The sequence below is a fragment of the Bidens hawaiensis genome, unplaced genomic scaffold (genome assembly GCF_021521415.1).
Source record: "Bidens hawaiensis isolate Kalapana, Puna unplaced genomic scaffold, B.hawaiensis_p1.1 tig00035053_1, whole genome shotgun sequence".
Taxonomy (NCBI): domain Eukaryota; kingdom Viridiplantae; phylum Streptophyta; class Magnoliopsida; order Asterales; family Asteraceae; genus Bidens; species Bidens hawaiensis.
Window position 1 is genome coordinate 171,718 of NW_027496092.1, and position 10,671 is coordinate 182,388.

General features: G+C 33.1%; 2 pseudogenes; both read right to left on the reverse strand.

Annotated features, from left to right (window-relative positions):
* Positions 1-6,139: 6,139 nt before the first annotated feature.
* Positions 6,140-8,580, reverse strand: LOC143586951 (subtilisin-like protease 4 pseudogene; annotated as a pseudogene).
* Positions 8,581-8,595: 15 nt separating this feature from the next.
* LOC143586952 (subtilisin-like protease pseudogene) lies at positions 8,596-9,543 on the reverse strand (annotated as a pseudogene).
* Between the last annotated feature and the right edge of the window lie 1,128 nt (positions 9,544-10,671).

The window sequence follows — 10,671 nt, forward strand, 5'->3', positions numbered from 1 at the left end:
TATATATTATTATATATTTTTCTTACATTCTCCCACTTGGCCGAGTAATCATTTATTATGAGTATTAGATAAGCCTGATCAGGAGTTAACACTCATTTTAGTTTTAAACTCAAACTGAAGCAGAGAAATACAGTCATTGAATTAAACATTAACTCAAGATCCCCATTAATCATACTGTAGTCTTTATTTAAAACCTAAGTAGTTATGATCAAAATTTTCAAGTAAGCCCTTCAAACGTTTGATTTGTATAATAATTTGTCTATATGTCATTATCCATGCAGAACATATTAAGAGACGTACAAAATCAAAACTGATGAGGAAATTTAATAGTTAATCATTCATAGTACGATATGCAGTTGTACGTGGTCATTAATAAACCCCTCATGATTATAAGCGCTTTCATAATACTTATGGGTAATAGACCTTTAGTTATAGGATCCTTAAGCATATCATGAATGTATTCGATATGAAAATTTAGATTCCTCAATTCGTTCATAAACGAATAATTAATTTCATATCAAAATTTAATGCAGCACCTCTCAAACTGTTACTGTTTGAGAAAACATGGTAGCTGACTTTATCACAATAAGTCTTCAATATATAATTTATATGGAGTTTAATAAAAACTTATGAGTCCACTAATAAATGTTCAACAACATTTATTGACAACAACGTTGTAATTAATCAACATATTATGTCGTTTTGACTTACGTTGTTGTTATCAGTTCATTATGACTCCTTCATGAAATAGATTCGTCTACTGACATAAGAATATATCCCGAAAATTACATTTTCTTATCTTTGAATATGAAAAAGTTTAGAGTAATCTACCGGTTTGAATTCTCACTTCGTTTAAATTAAGTCTTTCGTTTCTTTTAAAGATATCTTAGTACTCTTTTAGATTCTTCACATTAATCTAGAGATATCTAGTGTGTTGCAATTTTGAGTAATATCTAAACGAGTATTGACTTGAAATTATATAAGGCTTCTACTTAATGAAGCATAAGGAAATAATCTATGTGTTCCTATTATCCTCTAAAGTAGAGCAATGCTGTTTGTTACATGTGTAAGGAATATCTCTGAGATCTATAATATCAAAGTATGTGTGAAAATGCTTTGACTCATGTAACATATACTTGTCAGAAGAATGTCATCTATATAAGGACAAGTTTGTTTTTAGTTGCTCCCACTCATTTTGAGGTAGGTACATTAATCCACTTGTTTTTGATGAAAATAATTGTATAAGTATTTCATCATATTTTGATATTTGCATTAACCCATATATGGATTTTTTTAACTTATAAACTAAATGTTCTTTGACCTTCAGTTTATAACTTTTAGGTTGTTTTATGAACATATAAATATGTAAGCCAATTGTTAGGGAAAGTTGTTTTAATGTTCATCTAATGTAGCTCTTAACTATTGTATGCTACTAGAACAATAATGATCCTTAAAGAAATCTTTTGTAATATAGGTAAGAAGATTCTTTGATATTTGGTTTATCCTTGAATATAACCTTTAAAATTCAATCGTGCTTCTTATTGTCTTAACGTTTCGTATTGGGATTTAGTTTAGTTATGAACAATCTAAGGTGATTCAACCAAATCTCAAAACGTTATCCTGACTTATGGAGTCAATTATGATTGATGCTAATGGTTTAATTATAAGGGGTAGGATCATTAAACTTTCCAACATCCATTTCAACTTTAATCAGGGAGGTTACATAATCATCAGTGTTAGTAGGTTTTAAAACCTAGATGACCTCCTGAGTTGATTATTGGGTAATTTTAAAAGTCTCAGTTTTATGGATTAGCTGTTGGTTAGGTTGCTATCAATTTTAGGATTCTAAGTATATAAGAGTTGGTGCAGTATGGCGTACAAGAGGTGTAATTGGAGTTTAAATATGGAGTAAAATTTAATGACTCTCTTCCCCTTCCTCTTGTACTTCTTACAAGTCATTATAAAGACTTTTACTGCTCTCGCTGACCTTAGAAGCCTTTAGGAAAATTTGCATGCTTAGGGTCAATATTTAAATACCAATAGATTCTAATAGAAAAACGAGTTAATGATGTAAGTCGTCGTAATTTCTCTTGTGAGGATTATTTCAGTAAGAAATCGGAGTATGCCCACATTCAAGAAACACCGAAACTTTTGTAAGAGTAGTAGTAAATTCTACAGAGATAAGTTTTGATAAAATTGTGTTGTGATGGAGCAGTGTCTTGTACAAGAGGTGTAATTAAGATAATATCAAGTTTTCACTCCTCAACCTCTTGCAAATCTTGTAAGTTATGATTGAGACACTTAAGGCTCCCACTAATATCCGATATCTCTAGGAAAAACTATATGAGAAGTTTCAATGATGTACGTGATGTGGGAATTTGCCATACATACGTTAGATTTAATTTGATTTCCTTTATGTATCATAAGAAACTTAGGGACATATTTAAAAGAAATCATATTAACTATATATGAATGGATTTTTGAAGTCCATGAATGATAGAAGACAGACTTGATACAAGTAAATAGCTTTTTAAATGACAAAATAATTATGTCTGAATATTCTGTATGAATTAGTTCCACTAATGTAAGTGAAATATAACTTCTGGTGGACCCATACTTATTTCATAAGCCAAGCAATGTTTAGGGCATCTAGCACATGATTTAAAATCACTGAGAATGAGATTATATGAAAAAATCATCCTCATTATCCATGTCATGATTTCTCATGAAATTTGGTTTTAATGGATAAATTTTATATGTCTCATTTATCTTTTGTTAAATTTATATTTGGATGATAACAAAAGTTGTGAAAGTATATAGTATCATCTAGTTGTATTTTATAAATGTTTCAATCCAAATATTGATAACAAATCATATGAGAGTTTAAGGTAATAGTGACTTTATGTTGGCTATGCAAACCTTATAATTGTCATAATGTAGCTTAAGTATTGATACTAAATTCTGATTAATCTGCAGAATATTTAAGGTATCATAAAGCGTAATTTGAAGACAGTTTATCATGGTTCTAATAACATTAACATTTAAATTTGCCACTAACCCTCATGTTAGTTATTTGTTTATTTTTGGGTAAACATATAGAACTAGACTCAACCAATCATGTGTTAATGGGAATATTAGGGTTAGCAGACTTAAATATCATTAATATATAACTATTAATTTATAGCCAGTTGTTCTTTTGAATTATGGATAGTCTTGTAATGCCTATGCCTAATCTAATGACATATTTTCACAATGAGACTTCTCCTTAGAGAACTTAAAGCTGGAAGTAGTACTTGTATTTTGTCTATGAACCTTTGAATGATCCTCTTTTAGGTTTTAGTGGTAGTAAGTTGAATAACATCTTATTTTCCAGTACTGGGTGCTTCTTTTCTTGTACATATGTTGCTGATCAACACACTCATTTTCCTTTGGTACTTCTGAGTATTATAGTTGATTCTTAAGGAACCAAATTGTACTATTGAAAATTTGAGTATGCAATGTACTAAAATATTGTACTTAATATCATGTGTGAGCCCTTAATTTTATGGGTCATGATTGTACATTATGATGTATTCAATAATACCATCTAACCTTATAGTTAGAATTAAAGAGTGCATGAATCTTGGGAGTTATTTTGATTAGTCTTAGGAAAAACTAAATCTATTATAACTCTAGTGATAGCATTTATTTATATAAGTTCTTGATTATCAATATCGCAATAGACATTATGATTGACTCATTCCATTTGTTAGGCTCTAATTTTCAATTGAATAATTGTTATTAAAAAGAGCAGTATGATAGTCATATCTTGTCTTAATGGATAATTAAAATTGAGAAGAGCTAAATGTTGTTTGAACTCTTTATGAGACAAAACTCAATTGTGTTTTGAGATTAGAGTGGATGATTTGGATGAGATAGCTATTTATAGAAGAAAATTATAGTGAGTAATGTTATGGGATATTAAGATAATATATATTAAAATTTATGATCATTAGATTAATGAAGAATCATTAATGTGAGGATCATTATATTTTATTGAAGATGTGATATGTCTATTATTAACATCAAACTAATAGACTATAATTAAAAGTTCTACTTAAACAAAAAATAAATCACCTTTGGGCGGAATTAAATTTTATTTAAGTATGTGTGCAAAATAATTGTAACACATCACCTTTGGGCAGAAGTGAGAAAATTATTTTAATTATGCACGGGCTAGTTTTGCTAGATAAAAATGTAACACATCACCTTTGGGCAGAAGTGAGACATTTGTATCATGTTATGCAAACACTAACAAAAGCTTTCAATTAAACTTGAATGATGGTAAATGTAACACATCACCTTTGGGCAGAAGTGATACATCAAAATTCACTAAAATTAAGCTTTTTATGTTTTGTAAAGTTTTATAAGATTTAATTATTTACAAAACATTTAATTAGGTTTAGTTTATGGGAATATTAGAGTTCTCGCGAAATTAGTTATCGAGACTTCTGAGTTCTTGGGAATTATGAGTTCTCGGGAATTTTAGTGAGCCCGACTTTTAGTGGGTTTTCGAAATTATGAGAGTTTTCGGGTTTTATTAGGTCATCGGGATTTTGGTAAACCAAAACCATTTTAGAAAAACCGAAATTTTAAATCTTTAACCCATAAACTATTTTTAACTCTTAAATTATTTTGTCCCATCAATTAATTTTAAATCCCATAAACTAATTTATGATAAAGATGGAATTTAAATTTTAATGGATTATCTTGTTTCCAAATTTAAAAGATTTGATTATAATTATCTTATATTTTGAAATCTTTTATTAATAAAACTATATCATGTTTCAAAATTTTTAATAGATAAAAATCAATCAAAATTGGAAACAACATATTTTATTCCTACGATTCATCCAAAATAAGGGCGATTGTTCGGTTTTTATGATGAACACGAAGAACATCTTCGAAGAATCTTTAGTCAGTTTTCTCTGGAATCGAAATCTTAAACATAATTTTAACAGATTTCGAATATATTAGAGTTTTAAATATGAATTTTAGCAATTATAACCAGTTTTCTTAACAAAATATGAAAACCGGAAAAATTAGGGTTTTAATCAAAATTCAAGTTCTTCGATTTAAATTCCAGATTTAGGGAAAACATGAAGAACTGATTAATCAACATCACTCTGATGCCACATGTTGATCAGTTCTTCATGTAAGAAATGGAAAACATGACATATATTAAACGTATGAACCTGTTACAGCATGGAGAGTAGTAACCGCAACAGAGAAGGATGTAGATGATATGATTGTCAGGTTGGTTGAGTTCCCCTTTAGGATGTATAGTTAATGATGGTGTTAGGGTTCTTGAGAGGAACCCGGTTTTATGAGAAAGGAGGCACACAAAATTGTTATGTGTGTGTGATTAGGTTATGATGTTAATATTTATCTCTCTTTATATACACCTAAGGGGAAACCCTTTATTAGTTAATTATAGGTAATATGACCCATCAACAATTACCAAACTAATATATAATAAGGTATAGCTAATATTTTGATCTATTATAATATAAATGATTATAATGGCCATATATAAATATATATTATTATATATTTTTTTTACAAATATTAGGCGTCTTTTAGTTATTTTAGAAAGTATAGTTTATGTCTAATATGTATATTAATTCTAGGGGTCTAATATGTAATTAGTATGGTTATAAAAGCCCAAGCAATGTCTGTAATTTGATCGATCAATTTTACTAACAAGTTTATCAATTCAAGTGCAAGTTTATCAAATTCATTGATTTCAATTCTGAATTGCCTACATCTTTGTGGTTGTAGATAAGTTTAACAAAGTTAGCTCATTTCATAGCTTTATCTCACCCTTTTTCAGCAGCTATTGTTGCTCAAGTCTCCTTAAACCATGTTTACAAGTTGCATGGTTGGCCAGAGACCATTGTATCAGATCATGACCCTATCTTTGTGAGCAACTTCTGGAAATAATTTGCACGTTTGCATGGAGTGCCATTAGCCCTTCTAACAGCTAACCACCCACAATCTGATGGGCAGACAAAGAGAGTGTAAACAAATGTTTGGAACCTTATTTGAGATGCATGACTACGTAATCTAGCCATCATTATAGTATTAATATGAGTCCCTTTCAAGTTTTGTATGGGTTTCCACCTCCAATCTCTATTCCATATATCCCAAAAGATGCAAGAGTAGCAGCAGTGGATGATCTCTGTAGAGATAGAGAATAAATGATCAAGGCACTTATATAGTGTTTGGATTGAGCTAAAAAACATAATGAAACATTTAGCATATAGACACAGATCAGAAAGACCATTGGAAGTTCGCACCTGGGCTTATGTGAAAATACATCCATATTGTCAGGCTACTCTACTCTGAGGTACAATAAGCATTCCTAACTTTCACCTAAATACTATAAATGGCCCTTTCCTTATCCTAGAACGTATTGGATTAGTAGCCTATAAGTTGGATCTTCCTAGCAAGGCTCATGGATCTCCATCACACATTCGACGTGTCTCTCCTTAACAAGGCTCATGGATCTCCTGCTCTTGTAGTTCCTCTTCCAAAGAAACCCAAGATTTCACCTTTTAATACATTGGCAAAAAAGGATGCAAAGGATCATATCAACTTTTAATACATTGGCAAGGATCATCTCCATCAGAGGCTACATGGGAAGATATATGCTCAAGATTTTAAACCAGAATTCATTGTCGAGTCTTGAGGTCAAGCCTCTTAATGAGACCGAGGGAATTGTTGCGCTGTATTACAATCTGTAAAATGTATAAACTAGGAGGAGAAATTTGTAATAGGTATAACGTCTTGTAAGATCTGTAACAAGCAAATAAGATTTGGTAATAATAATGGAGCCCTGGTTTTTAGTTGCCAATTCTCTCTCTCTCTCTCTCTCTCAATTCTCTCTTTACAATACAACGCCCTATACAATAACGCACGTCTTTGACTTGGACAACGTTTTGTAACCAAACATGAGACCAACATTATTACCCGACTCCTTGCCATCTTTAATACTAAATGGTAGAAATCTTATATGTTTACAGACTATCAGTTGCTATGTGTTATATTCGTGTGTTTTAAGCTTATATGAATTTAATGGTTTATTATTGAATCTGGGGTTTGGGTTCTTATTCGGATTGGCAATTTGTTTTTTTTTATCTTTTGTTTTATTATTATTATTATTAAAATTTTATTTTTTGGTGTTTTTAGTGGATATTGCAAATCAAAAATTTTATGTTGTGTCTATTGGCACGTCTAGTTTCAAATGATTATTTTAAACATGACGAACTCAAATAACTGTACGTGTGAATGTGCTTCCATTGTTTGTTTTCTAATTTCAAATTTCAAAGATTCTATAACTTATTTACATTTCTAATCCAATTGGTATCACAATAAACATTCAAATTATAGGGAACATGAAAACATGCATTGAAAATTGTTTTTAATTTTCCAATCATATTACTTATTTATATATAAAAGCATACATAGATGTTCATTTATACAATACTTGGATCCTCATTCAAACTGGAATGAAAACGGGGTTCTGACTGTATACTTACCACATTCGGATACCCACATCATATGCCCTTGCCCATATGGACCTTTCTCCTTATCCGTAACATCTCGAGTAAACGTTACCTCGTATGTTTTCTTTTGCTTCACTGCTGTGAAGCTCATCTTGACATCCTTATCATTATGAATCATAACCTTAATACCTACACCATCGGGTACAGATATGTCCTTGATGCTGTATCTTGAGTTGGCAGAACCAACATTAGTCACCGTCCTTGAGTATGTTTTCCTGTCACCTTTTCTGAGAAATACCGAGAAAGAAGGATAATTGAGCTGAGCCTCTGGTATGGTCTTTGAGCAAATAACTTTCTTCTTCACAATGATTTCAATTTGTTTGAGTGTATAACCTAACCCATAAAGATAAGGAATGTAGTCAACAGGTTGGATGTCAAAAACAAGCTCGGGCTCATGGGCTTTTGGTGGGTTTACGAGACCAGAGCCCAAAGTGAATACCTCAGCAGGAAGTCCTCTTTCGTCTACAATGGGCTCCCCCTTTTGATTTACTTGACTAGTTGTGGTCATTATTACAGACTTGATAGCAGCAGGAGACCAATCTGGATGCACATTTTTGAGCTGCGCGGTTATGCCTGCGAGATGAGGACAAGCCATTGATGTGCCTGCTAGGACGTGAAATGTTGCCTTGGTGTCTGTTTGGTTGTCTATTGAATGATGCCATGCTGCAAGAATGTCCACACCGGGTCCTGTAATGTCTGGCTTTAGGATTCCAGGACTTGAACGATTTGGCCCTCTTCCAGAGAAAGAGGGCATCTCTGGATCTGATTTCAGCCCGACCACAGTTCCACCACAACGGATAGTTGCAACAGGAGATAAATTTGAGTTCAAATACTTCTTAATCTCAAACCCTTCCTTGTAACCAACATCCGATGTGAGTAGAACATGAGGTTCTGCTGCTACACTCTGACCAAAAACAATTTTATTAGCCAAAATCATTGCAGCTCCTCCTGCATCCTTAACTACCATTCCCATTTCAGTATTATTATATTATTTCTCACGCTCACACATGGCTATCTTCCCCTTGAGATCAATGCGGTCAACTGTAGTTTTGTTGCACCGTGCTGGGTAAACAAGAGGCCGAAGCTTCTGGTGGAAACCCTTTGGTTGGAACAACGATTCACCATTAAATTTCTTCTTGCTTCCAAGAACAAAGGTTGTCCTGAATCTTCTATCAATTGTACTAGCCACAACTGTAAGAAGCCATGGGGCCTCATTATGTAGGGATGCACTCTTCGGCCCTTTGTTACCTGCTGAATAACTCACGAAGATCCCTTTTTGGATGGCACTGAAGGCACCAACAGCTACGATATTGTCATAGAGTAGCCACGAAGGCCGACCAAACGAAAGAGACATCACATTAACACCGTCTTCAACAGCTGCATCCATGCCTGCTAAGATGGCACCATCCTCACAATCCCAGGGGCCGTTATTACATACTTTATATGTTGCTAGGTGTGCAAGTGGTGCCATTCCACTCGCAGTGCCATTCCCTGACCCAAACACACTTGCGTTGTCTACCAAATTCCCTGACGCGATGCTTGATGTTTGTGTCCCGTGGCCTACAACATCTATCGGAGAAGTTCCCTTAATAAAACTTCTTATTCCGATGAGTTTGTTATTACACCCTGTCACTTCACATTTACCCGTCCACGTTGGTGGCGGAGGGGGGACGCCATTGTCGTGAAAAGAGGGATGCCCAGGAGTAATTCCTGAGTCTATAACCCCGATTATGACTCCTTTTCCATAATTCGAGTCTTTCCAGAGGCCTGAGTTTTTGCGCAGGCCCAGAAAGTAAGGCGAATGAGTTGTGTGCAACTCATGAACACCTTGAGGCCTTACTGATAAAACTCCACTGAGACCGTCCAATGTCTTTGCTTGACCTGTTGACATTTTAGCAGCAAATCCTGTAATCACGTGACGGTATGTGAACACCATCTCTGGAGGTTTCTCATTTGATCGTGCAGCCACGTTCAACAAAAACGAGTTATACCATTTTTCAATGCTATTGGGGGTGTTAGTGCACTGTTTTGTGTCTTGAGTCTTTGTAATTATCGTTAACGTTTTGTTTATTATTTAATGTAATAATTAGTTAAGTTATTATCTAGTTCGCTAGGTTTAAAGTCTAGTTCGCTAGGGGATGTTAGCGAACTAAGACATTAAGTGTATTCCCTTTTGATTCGTTAGGGGATGTTAACGAATCAGGGGGTGTTTCATCTAATTAATGTATGTAACGAAGTAGTGTCTGGTTCGCTAGGGGATGTTAGCGAACCAGACCTATCTTCTATATATAGTGAACACTGTTCACTGTTAATTTAAGTTTTGAGAGTTAATTATCGAATCCCAGTCCAATCGCTCTCTCGATCTTCAACCTAACATTATACAAACTACTGATAATATATAAACACATACAACACTTAATCTAAGGTAATTATGAGCTAGATCTATATAAACGTATTAATCGATTATCCACAGATCTGAGATCTGTTCTTGTTATAGTTATTAGATTGATACGAATTGGTACGGGTTCCAACAAGTGGTATCAGAGCTTTCGGGGCTCAATTACACTTGATTTGGTGTTTATTTAGAGTTTAAATGCTTAATTAGTTAATATGTTCTGTTTTGGTTAAATTTGAATCAATTTATGGATAATTGATTGATTTATAGTTGGTTTGGATTGGATTTGAGGTGTTTGATGTATTGGGAAGGTTCTGTGAATTGGAATTGAGTTTGAATTAATTTTGTGTGGATTGATTTTGGTTTTGGTTTAAGTTCGAAACAGAGATCGGTTTTTGGTATAATTGAATTCGAGGAATGGAGTAATTGGTTACGAGATTCAGTGTTTTGGATTCGCAATTGGTTTGTGAATTGATTGATAGGTTATTTGTGTGATTTGGTTAAGAATTGAGGTTGTATTATAAATCTATGTATTCTGGGTTTAGTGTTCATCATTTCCAGATTTCTGGAATTTCTCGTTGAAGATTTGAAGATTCATGATTAATATGATTCGTTCTATTGATTCGCTATTCAGTTCACCTTGATTCGTTCATCAAATTTGTTAATTCG